Source organism: Tigriopus californicus, chromosome 10, assembly GCF_007210705.1.
Source record: "Tigriopus californicus strain San Diego chromosome 10, Tcal_SD_v2.1, whole genome shotgun sequence".
Taxonomy (NCBI): Eukaryota; Metazoa; Arthropoda; class Copepoda; order Harpacticoida; family Harpacticidae; genus Tigriopus; species Tigriopus californicus.
In genome coordinates this window covers 14,340,247-14,352,832 of record NC_081449.1, presented here as the reverse complement: position 1 = coordinate 14,352,832, position 12,586 = coordinate 14,340,247, and positions in this window count along the sequence as shown.

The window sequence follows — 12,586 nt, the reverse complement described above, 5'->3', positions numbered from 1 at the left end:
GGGTAAATTGCTGCTTTACGCGGACAAATATACCACATATCAGTGCCCTATTGAACCGGACCAATCAAGCCTATTTCACATGGAAACGCCATTTTGCCAAGTATTCGGTTTGGCCTCATATTTGAACATTCCTGTCAACTTGTAATCTCCATTACTTTGATGCTCTTTCGTTTTAATGTTTGGAGAAACAAATCGGTCCTCACTTCCTTTGTAACTTGTAAAAGAAACTGGATGTTACATCATCGCCTCAGTTCTTCGGTCGAATAAGCCTGTGTTAGGATTTTGTAGAAATGTGGGTAAGTTACCCAGGATCTGGCAAAGCTGGACCCCCATCAAGCCTGCTCCTCACTCTCTCCCTTAGAGGAGAACATAACCAATCAGCATGACACGCCGTACGCTAGGGCTGAAGGCGGAAACGAGGCTTGATTAGGCTGCTTTGAGATGGGCTGAGTTTTGGCTGGCAGAAAGAGATGGACTTGCCTACTCCATGGATCGACACGAGGCTAAAGGACACCGTCAGGCTGAGCAGGCCGGAACAAATGGAAGTTTGGGCTACATTGTGGAGCTCAGTGTTGTCAGCTTTCGATGCATTCAATGTAAGATCAGTTGATTATTGGGTGCATTTGTGCATTACCCAAAGTAGGACCTCCAAGGGTGTTCTAAACCGTCGGAATGTACAAACTCCGCTACACGAAATTCAGCGATGTCCCCACAACCTCCTAACCAGATTGGCTCAGGACAATGAAGGGCTGCATTATAAGGCTTCCAATATAACTTTAATGACGATCAGATCAGTAACTCAAATTGCAGTCATTCAATGTTCGATCTTTTCAGTTGGCCGTGAGAACTCTTGGTTAATCTGAAAGAATGCTGCACTCCCTTTGAAATGCAAACTTATAATTGAACATTACAGGCAGTCAAATTGACTGGATGGCAATCTTTGTTTAGAAGAAACACAACAAGTAGATGAAATCCAAATGAACAAGGTAATGACGTCAATTGAATTGTATGAATAATTGGGAAGTGATAATACAAGAATTATCTAAGAACGAGACAAACCACAGATTTATCAAAAAAGCTGTTGAAACGGTAAAGTAAAGTCCCAAGTACGATGTTGTATGCGTCGCTAGAGATATATCCTTTGGCTTTTATGACCTATCATTAAAGCCAGAAAAAGGTACATTGAAAAGGATATTGGCATTTTGTTTAAACCATTTTGAGCCTCAATTTTCATACAATAAACTATTGCATCCCAACTTGCCAGATTTAAGTATTTTATACGATTTGGTTTCCAGAACTTATTACAAAAACCTTTTAGAAGCCATACCAATTTCTGACACATCTCAAAATACCGAATTAAACTATGCCTCATGAGCCATGAACCAACTTTGTAGACACCCTCATCGACAGTTTTACAGTTTTTTTTATTATTCACGAGATTATGATATCGATACTAACTAAGTTTTCCAGTTTTGGTGACACTGGCACCAAACAAACTCATCCATACCGGTCTGGTCTCTCAGAACAAACAAGTACGACATTTCTAGGGTGTCATTCACAAACCATCAGAAAAAATGGAGACCGGGAATGGCCTTATTTTGGGTTTACATATACCCATACAGGACCTATCTAATAGCCACAATTTTACTTTTGTCATTGAAATTACATTTGTACATTGCTTGCATAATAAGTGCGAAATATCACTACCCAACGACTTACAAGATATACTCATTTTGGCCACTCTTCAAGAAAGCCGTGTTGGAGAGAAAAGGTAGAAATGCCGGTTCCAGATTCGGCTGTTTGGGCAGAGTTGGCTTAGGCGTAGTGATATGGAAAGACTGAAGTGAACAACTTCCAGGAAACGGAAACGCCGGGCTTGGCTCGTCTAGGGAGTACAGGTTACGAGCGGAAGTAATCGTCCAACAAACTTTATCATGAAGTATTGCAGATTGCAAACTCAAGGTTGGAGGGCCTGTTATTCAAAGAAAAACACAAAAATAACCCGGGCTATAATCATAGCAAATATTTAAAGCACGTGGCAGGGTGAAGGCACATCGCGGTTCAAACTTCCTTTCACTAATAGGGCTGGTCAAGTAAACGCGTTCATAGACAACTGACGTTATTCCATGGAGTAAATTCAAAGACAACATGCCCAACCAAACGCCACTGTGCATGCATTGCATTTTGACATCTATTCCATTTTCCGTGCAAACCTAAGCAAATAGCATTGTGGTATTAGGCCAATTTGATGGTGCGTTCACTGAATTGCACCAAAAATGTTCATTTTGTTAGGTTTTGTAACACACCTCACTCAAAAAATCTCGATTAATGAACATTCAATGACCTGATAGTACACATTTTTCCATGAATTTCCTTCACTTGACATGCTCCATGAGTTGGCGTCTCTTTTTTGGCGTGAAAAACGGCGAGAAACTTGATTGGCGGGAGATTCAAATTAGCACCAAAAGGCTCCCTCCAAGCTTCTTCAGGTTTGGTCTCTTCATCTTGGGCTCCAACGTTGGGGATATCCGGTCGCTCTACATCACAGGCTCTTTGAAGCACGATGAATTTGTTGACAGGCCTGTGATATTCTGATACCGGGAGGTATTTATCTTCTTTGTCGGGGTACACTTCTTCAACTCTGGCCAGCCTCCAGAGATTTCGCGGCTGGTTCTGATCTTCCAGGATGACGATATCCCCCACTCCCAACTTCGCCCTTCCCTGAATCCATTTTTGACGGGACTGTAGGGAATCGAGTTATTCCATACGGAATCGGGACCAAAACTGTTCCAAGAGGTATTGTGTTCGTCGTCACTGTCGCCTTCCATACAAATCAGTTCTTTCGAGCTGTCCAAGGGGTGCTAATATCACTCGCGTTTTCTGGGTAAGGAGCATGGCTTGGGTCAACGGCAATGGACTTGACGGATCGCTTAGACACTCAACCACAAGTCATATAACGACAATATATTGTCTGTCCACTCAGCTGTAAGGGGATGGGAATTAACAATGGCTTCCACCTCAAATATCAGAGTGTGGAAGCTCTCCACACACAAAAAAAAATTTGAATCCGCCCGGGGAATCCTCTCTTTTTAAGGAAAGGTGCAACAGCTTCGGGGTTCATTTCTTTGGAAGGCTTTGTTCAGTTCATGTTCTGTCCCAACAAAGTTAAGGCTGTTGTCGGACCTCAACAAACAAATTGGCCCACGTCGGGCAATCAAAGCATGCATATGTAAAACAATGTGTCTAGTGAGTTGGCCACTTCCACATGAACAGCCCGAGAGCTGAAACACGAGAAAATAGCGTTTCTTGTCCTTTTCGAGGGGGCAACCTTAAGCCTTTCTTCTGGTAGGTCGGCCATCACAGGTTGTTCCTGTGGCCATCACCGCGTAAGTATTCACACCCTATGACAACATGCAATAATATCACGGACTCTTGAGCTTGCACTAGGTTTCAAGTATCCTCTTTGACGGATGGCGTTGTGTGCGAACCAACGCCCGCCATGCCCAACCTCATGGTGTAGCTCGCGGATAATTAGGTCTGTGAGTTGGCTCTTCTTCGGCAAAATGACGGGTATCAAATCTTCAGCAACATTTAGTCCAAATTCGACTACCACTTCTCCCAATCAATGGCAATACCTGTTAATTCTACTTGTGGGTGGATGTCTTAATCGGTTGGACAATGAAGAGGTCAACTCAGTTATCCTTCCAAAGAAGAGTGAGCTAACCAGAATGGTGATTGCCCTTCACCATCAACAAGCAGCATATGCGGGCCGTGGAAACATGATGAACGCCATCAGGCACAGTGGATACTGGATCCTAGGCCTGAATGCAAGAGTGCGTGGACACATTGCCCAATGTGTACGATCCAAAGGTTTTGAGGGGACGACCTGAACAACCAGTAATGGCAAATCTGCCTTTGGACCAACTACAATCCAAGCCTTCATTCACCTATGTTGCACAACAGAGCCAGCCGTTAAATCATCCTTGTCCAAGTTCCAAAAAGCAATTTCAAGTTCGTTTGCAGTTTGATTCTCAGTCTGTGGATGGAGCTGGCGTCTTAAAGTTTCCCAGGGAAAGATCAGGGTGCAACGCTAACTTCCACCTCCGGACCTTTCTTTTTTGCCCAACTACACCAATTGTCACAAGAAAAAACTTACCGTATGTCCCATATGTACGGTTACATTTTTCAACAAATCTTTACTTCCCCGTAGATTCCAAATGATTAGAGAAAACCCATAACTTTATCATAATGAAATGTTTTAATCGTCAATACCGTTACTTTTTTGCAAATACACCACTCTCTGCGACAATGCACCGTTCGACACGGGAACAGAACCTGGAGCAGACTATCTTCAATATGTATTCGGACAAGTTGATCCACTCTTGCTCAACTGATGTTTGAACAGGTTAGGTACCACTTAATTAGCCACTTTCTACATTTTCTATTGAAAAACACATAATTTGAATCTGGTGTTGCTGTAATTGCAGTTGATGATGCTTGCAGAGTAACTTCAACCTCAGAACTAACGCTTAAAGCGCCAACATTTACAAAGATGTGTTTGGGTTGGAAGTGGGAGGCATTTGAATTGTTGAAAGTGCTTATTCAGTGATTCTCTTTTAAAGCAAGGAAGCTTGTCATTGGAATCAATGCATTATACATTTCATTGTAGGCTGAGAAAAAAATTTCAAGCATTTGGAATTACATCAAGGTGAAAATACTTTCAATCACTTTTCACTGTTTCACAACTAGGTAGTGTCCATTTACAGTTAAACAAACAGTTACAGACTATCAAATGAGTTTGAACTTTTGTTGTGCAATGGTCAAGAAATGGCCAAGACTGCAATTTTTTTTATTTCAATTAAGTTTATTTACGACAAATTATTTATGCTAGCTGAGTGTCCAAAGTAACATTATGGTTGCCTGCATTTTGCCCAGGGTTCCCTAGACAGGATTAAGTGTTTTCTACAAGATTGTGTTTCCCATTAGCTTTTACCGGAAAAGCTTAGTTATTTATTCAGTGATATTGAAGTGTGGTGAAGTGACATTGTGGCCCAATATGAACTTCGTTCACTCATTCACTCTACAACTGAAGCCCATGAAACAAATGATAGAAGCATTATTATTAAACATTGTCAGAAAGAGTTCAGTCACAATATTTTGATGGTGTGTTAATTGGGATATTCTAAAGTCAAGAACCGCAATCATGAGATAAGAAAAGATGAGCAATCAATGAGAACGATTTAACAATATTTTACTCCATGGTTTCAACTGTTATTTCAGTCCTAATAAATTGTCTGAAACATGTACATTCTCTTGGCTTCAACAAAAATTTCTGGTAATCAGTGCGTTATGTAAACCCAACGCAAAAAAACTTTGAAAGTGTTAGGAATTCCTTTAAGATTAATTGTTTTCTGAAGTTTTGCCAAAGCTGACATAGCAATCCAAATCTCACTTCTCAAAATATTATGATGAAGCTGAATGATGAAACTATACTAAAGCAAACCATCTGGCTTATTTACAACATGTTATGAGGGATTCACTTTTTCAATCTCGTCCTGAAGATCACTTTTTAGAACTCACTTTATTGTACAAAAAGTGAATGCTGAAACCCAAAAACATCAGGAATTGGACCTCCCATTGACTTGACTAAGCAAATTCATTGCATTATGAAGTGCACACTACTATTCAGAGAAAAACAATCTCTCAATAGAACTATTGATGCAGATCTTCCAAGTATTTTGAAGTTCAGGTTGGTTCAAAGATATATCAATTAAGGTTTAACATGCCTCCTATACTTTGGGAAATACAAGGTACAAATGAAGTTTTCCAATCATTTTTTGGGGGAAAGCGGCAACGAAATTGCAGATGTTCAAATTTTGATTGTTAAGTGACTCACAAAACCTCTCAACCATCCTGAGGGATTCATGTCCCTGTTTTTATCAAAACATATCTATAGATATGAAGGACAATCAGGCTTACCAATCATTGTATGGGATAAATGCAACAAGTAGGAAAAAGTTCCTTGCAAATCCCAATGAACAATAATTTTCCAAGAAACAACTTACTTTTGATTTTCTGAAGAAAGGCCTCGAGACAAGCAAGCAAATTTTTATGTATAATGTTGCGTGTCACATTTGTGAGACATTCCTCAGCATCTAAGATTTGTCATCAAAACGGATTGACAAATCTTTTTGTATTTACTTAAAAAAGTGAGTTTCAAGAACATTTAAACTAAAGTAAATGGTTGCATAATACCTTTCCATCCCTATATATTCTATATTCTGGGTTGCAGAACCTGTTGCACACCCAAAAATAGTTTTGGTTAGCCATTAAAAGGTTCATGATCTTCTTATGAACTTGCTTTCATAGTTTATCATGCTTGTTTCAATTTAATTACAGGGTGACAACAATGACTTAGGGCACTTTGAAACGGCTTTAACTCTTCATCTATTGAGATTTTAGAGGTGACTCTGTTATGTTAAATCATTAAATATTTACCCTGCTACAATTCACATTATAACTTTATTCGACGTATCCACCTCTGGCAGAAATTACAGCCTTCACACGTTTTCGCGCTGCAGTACAAGAAGCATGTATGGTTTCCTCGTCAACATTTTCCCATTCTGTCAATAGGGCTGCCTTGAGATCGTCAATGTTTTTGTACAACCGTACCCCAACCTTCCTCTCCAGAATTGACTAAATACAAAAGTTGATTACATTGAGATCTGGAGAGGAAGGAGGCCACATTGTCTTGTCTCAAAAGTGCTCAAATTTGTCCTCGCACCAGCTCTGAATGAGTTTTGCTGTGTGGGAGGGTGCACCATCCTGCTGGAAACAGTAGGAACCCGTCCATTGTTGAGCCTGGATCCAGGGAAGCACCTTAGAGGCTAACATGTCCAAGTAAATGTGCTAGTTAACTTTAATACCCTTTGGAATGAAGACCAAAGAGGTTTTCTTGCCGCAATCAGTTACACCAGCCCACACCATTACAGATGCTGGTTTTTGCCGCCTGAATATTGTTCTCTCTTTCACAGGAACACTGTGAATGTTCCTGGCCAAAATCCGATCATTTTGATTGTTGAAAGCAGCTTCAACAGTGAAAAGCTTTTCATTTGTCCAAATCACAGAAATGTCCGTGCCCTCTTGAAACCACTTCTTGAGTTTTCTTGCTCTGGAGAGCCTCTTCTGGATAACAGTTGAACTCAAGATCTGTCTCTTTTGCATATAGTAGGCAGTCATGTGCAAGTCCTCTTTGACCACCTTTCGCATAACTTCCCGGTTCACACCTGCCTGGTGAGCCATTTGTCGAATGGACCTCTTGCTGTTTCAACAAATTTTCATTCTGGTGGTTTTTACTAGTTTTGGTGTCCTCACCGACCTGGGACGACCAGATTTTGGCCTGTTCTCAACACTGTTGAACTGTTTGAAACTTTTAATAGTATATGACACAAATGATTTTGACACTTTCATGACTTCCAAAGTCTTTGCAATCTTCCTGCAACTGTGGCCTTCCTTATAAAGTTTTATGATAGCCTCACGTTTTTCCATTTTTTGATGGAAGAACTGACAAAAATGCCCCGTTATTTAGGCGTCAAAAGCTATTTTTGTGCAAATTCAGTTGCAACTAGCTAAATCATGGTCTATGACTATGGATATAGATGCAAAATAATTATCACTTATCAGACATATTGAAGTTTAAATTTGCCTCTGTGACGTTTTTTTTTATTTTTTCGCAGAAACTTTCAAGCCCTCTAGCCAATAGGAAACGAGCTTTAGTAACCCTACTACAAAAGGCGGGCATTCAAGTATTTTTAAGGTACACTGTACAGGTTATTTAGTTGTACTTGACTGAAGTTATGGGTAGAACATAATGCCCTGCGGTGGCAGCCGGCCATGTCTTGCTCACCTTTTCTCATGTAAAAGGCTAACCAGATTTAGGGGATTACTTCTAGATTTAGGAGTTGGTTGAACCCAATTTTCAAATTAGGTACGCTTTTGCACCTGTTGTAGTCTGATCAATATCCCGTTTTTTTTTAAATTGGCAATCTAACTTCTTGCACTTCAAACTAGGACTGTTGCTCAAACAATTCCCGAGTCTGGTGGGGTTTTCGCGAGCTGATCATTGGGTCATCCAGAGTTTCCAGGTAGTACTGATGAGTTCCAGCGAGTTTTCCGAACTTTCGAACTCGTCGAACCGAACTTTTTCGAACCGAACTTTTTCGAACTTCGAGTTGAAAAACGAACCGGAAGCAAGTCCATTATCTCATAGCGTTAAAAAATTAGAGTGCCTAAGATTTTCACCAATGCTGTACTCTTTCAGATGAATGAATAAAAGAACCCGGTATGTCCACTTCAGTGATTCAAATAGCATATGAAACCATTTTGAATCAATAGATTGCTTTGTAAAACATGGATTTGTCAATAATTTTTCGTTCTGTTTTGCTCACTCTACAAAATGACTCTTTTGCTAGAATCAACGTCATTTTAAGGGTGTCTGCAAATTATCAACCAAAAGAATTGGCTGTCAAGAAAATAATAAATTGCTTTTTTAAACTAATGAAATCAAGAATGAAACATAGATGAAAGTCTGATTAAAACCTTAACATCTATTTTGAAGGTAAAAACTTAATCAGAGAAAAGTTCTGACATTTAGTACAAGAACAATTGCGTAAATGGTTTTCTTGGCCCAAGGACCCTGCACATCGGGCTTCAAAAGAATACATGAACAAAACGAATGTTCTTGGATTTTACAATCAATTCCTTCAGAAGTCACTTTGCGAAGTGAAAGATAAACTAAGGCTACATGCACTCAGGTATAACCTATATAAAGTATGACCAGAAATTTGATACACTTTACAAATTGAAATCCAAGACAAACAAAATCAACGATCAAGTCCAATCAACCAAAACCACGTTCACATCTTTGAGGTTAACCCCCCGTTCTTTTGAAGACTTGGGACTCTCCCTGGAAATCACGGCAACCACTTATCTGGCTATACATTTTTTAATATCTTTCAGCCTCTCTGCATAAAGATGCATATTTTTGTGTGAAGGAAAGGCCATGGATTGATTGAGGGAGTTAAATTGTGGACTGCATGTGAGATCGTTTATTCCAATTAGATCGTGGACCATGGGCGACCAGTTGAAGGATAGACTATTGAATCCCATATATCCAAGCAGTGATTTAACATGTTACATAATAATTTCTTATCAAGGGCTAACCAAAGGTTTTACACATTTTCTTTTATTAGGTTTTATTAACCTCTTATTATTTTATCTGATAACTTGTGAAAATGCAACGCATTTCATGCTCTATTCTCGTTCAATATAACTGACCCTGAATAAAATATGACGGACAAGGTGTTTACGAGGTTTTTTATCATTGCAATTTGTAATAAAGGGCAATTTTAATTGCAACAATTCACCTTTTCCAAGTTTCCATGTAGACAGATAAGCTTCCTTGCGCTCTCATTGGCCAAACGATTTCTTTTTTTTTGAGATGACTTTTTTCTGACTGCGACTCTTGGTCATGTCATGGCGTAAAAGTAACTATAAAATATAATCTGACATATATAAATTATACAAAGGTTTGTTGATAAAACAAAAAAATGTCAAGAAGGTAAAGGCAATAAAATAGTTGACTAGAAAGTGATATCACAATGAGTATGACTAGAATTGGTTCAAAGCACATGAAAAAAGGTAAGAGGTGAGTTACAGATAGTACAAAGACAGGTAAGCAGAGGTAAGTGATGAAAATCTTGGTTATTGCAGTAGAGTGGATGGGCCAGATTGAGCAGATCCTTTGTCAACTCCCGTCGCTGATGGCATTTGGCTGGGAGACGGACAAAGGTGCGTGACCGCCAATACTCCGAAGGGATGTCGTGCCAAGGACAACTTGTGCCCGGACATCACCTCCGGAAAGGTCACATTCCCAACACTGTTGGACTCTAACCTTGCCACCTCGATAGTGAGGGGCTCGGTTTCGCATAGAAAATGGCTCCATGCATTATTGGCATATTGGGACACGCAAAGGTATTGCTTGAGGAACTTGGTGTAGGTGGCATCAGCGGATTTGAGGGCGGATTGGGCGGAGTTGGGAAGCCAAAGGTGAAGGCCATAAAGGAAAATTGGAGAGATGTAGGTCCAGACGAGTTGAAGAGCTATTGGAAGGGGGAGATTCTTGATAGAAAGTCTATTGTACATGTTTCCGATCCTGGCCCTGGCTTTAGTTATTGTGGATTTGAGGTGATTGGTGAATGAGAGTTGGGTGGAGAAGGTGAAACCGACATGGTTAAAACTATTGACGATTTCAATCAGACTATTGTTAATATGGAAGGAGGTGTGAGGTAGACGACCTTTATTGAAGACCATGGCCTTCGTCTTGATGGTGTTGACTTGAAGGCCGTTCTCTTGGCAATAATCGTGGAGTGCATTGATGGCATTTTGCAATTTCATGGCTGAATTAGCCAAGAGAACCCAGTTGTCTGCATATTGAATATATTGAATAGGAAAACGGTTGATGGTGGGGCCTTGGTGTGTGAGGGCTTCAGGCAGGTTGGATACATAAAGATTGAATAGAATTGGCGATAGTGGATCCGGCCGGCCGCCGTTTCGTTTCCCGATTCATGTCTTTTGGTTCCATCGGTTCCCAGTACCGGTGCCGCCTGTGCTCTGAGAGTGAGGCAGCGCGCGCCTTTCGCAGGGGCGGGGGACGGGAGTTAAGTTTTTAGATATACTTTCATTGTGTAGAAGAGATGGGCGAATAGAGGCCGTTGGAAGAGATGATAGATAGAGGTGAGATCGGGGGAATATAAATGTATTTAGTTGGGGGAGATGTGGCTAGAGTTGGTTTGGGGGGAGGAATGAATGGATGAAGAGCAGGGAGAATGGGAGGGAGTATGGGAAATGTGGATCAGTGAAGATGGGTAAGATGAAGATATAGACGAGATTTAGAGGGGGCATGGTTATGGTTGGAAGGTGGAAAGGGGAATGCAGAGCTGGGGATGATAGTGGGGGGTTTGGGTTTTGGGATGGTGAGGCGTGGCTGGGTGATCGTGGGGGTGTTGCGATGGAGCTGAATGAAGAATCTTGTTCTGAGGAATTCCAGATGAGGGACGGTGGGCTTAAGGTGAAACTTGAACGAAATTGTGCTGTTGGTAGCTATTGGTATGTTGAATCTTTGGGAACTTGCACATGTTGACGATGTGGGCCATGATGGAGGGTCGAGCCTTTTGAACGGCTGACAGTGGCGGCGAGTTATGGTCATCCACGATGCATCATGTCTGGACGGAATGCGGGTGGGCTGGCGGTGATCTGGGGGCATGTGGGGATGGATTGGAGGGAAAGGGCATCGGGGTGAGAGCGGACGGGGATCTCATCATTTAATGGGTTGTGGTGGACGCGCTGCCCGTGTTGACCGAGGCATCTGACATCACCGTTTGGGCGGTGAAATCAGTGAGGTGCAGATCGGGGACGATGAGAGACGGCAACTGGACGCGGCGTCTTGGCAACCCTAGGCGCTTTGAGGGCGAATCACGGCGAAAAGCGTATCTGCCCTGGGCGGGAGCCGGGGAGAGACATCATGGTCGGGGCCATGGTTGCTGTGCGGTCCTATCTGGGGGCCGCACTTGGTGGCAGGAAGTTGAGCTGGAATGGTCGCTGCGGCGCTACACGGTCGCGATGCGCACGATTGTGTGGGCGACGTACAGGAGAGAGCTGCCAGGGGTGCGAGCCGCTTGCCGGCCGCGATGTCCGAGGTTTGAGCCGCGCGGGTGTTTGAAAACCGGGCTGGGAACTCGGATTGCGGTGGGGTATGCATTGGATCGCTACCTCAATATGTGTGGAATCCATGTTCTACGCGGGCATCAAACTAAGTCAGGGTTTTCTACTGATCGATGGCAGCGAGCGGCATAGTAGAGTTTGGGCCAACAGTGTTTTGGTGGAAGACGGGGTAGCGCGTCTGTTGGCAGGCGGGTTTTTATGCGGGGCCTGACCATTTGCAGGCCCGCGCCCTACAGAGTATGTTGAAGTGACCTTTTGCTGGCGTGGGCTTGGCTTGTGAGTTTGTTTTCCGCCTGGGCACCGAAGGGATCGGCGCCGAGTCAGACTGTCCGACGCGGATTGCGAGAGATCCGAGAGGTATGCGCAGGTCTTGGAGTGGAGAGATCGGTGACGTTAGTGAGGTGACGGTCCGTAAGGCTTGCTGCTGGCGGGCGCATTTTCTTACGCGGCTATTAAACGATACTTGCAGGCGAGGTGAGGGGAGGAGTTGGCCAGCGTCACCGCCCATGAATTGGATGTGGCTTTGGCAACGGGCTGATGTTTTCGGGGCAGAACGCCGGTGGCCGAGTTGGCGGAGTTTTGGGGGGTTTCTGGATGGGCATTGGACCGGGTGGGCGGTTTGGCGGCGTTCAGAAAGTAGGATGAATTGAGCTGACGCTTGCTCTTGATGGTCTCTGAGGGGTGGGTGGGTGGCGAAGAGATGTTGCCATTGGAACGTTGCAGGGTAGGTGGCGCGGGCGCCGGTGGTTGATGAGTGTCAAGAACCGACGGTTGCGGGATTGAAGCGATAGAGGAGGTGGCGGGA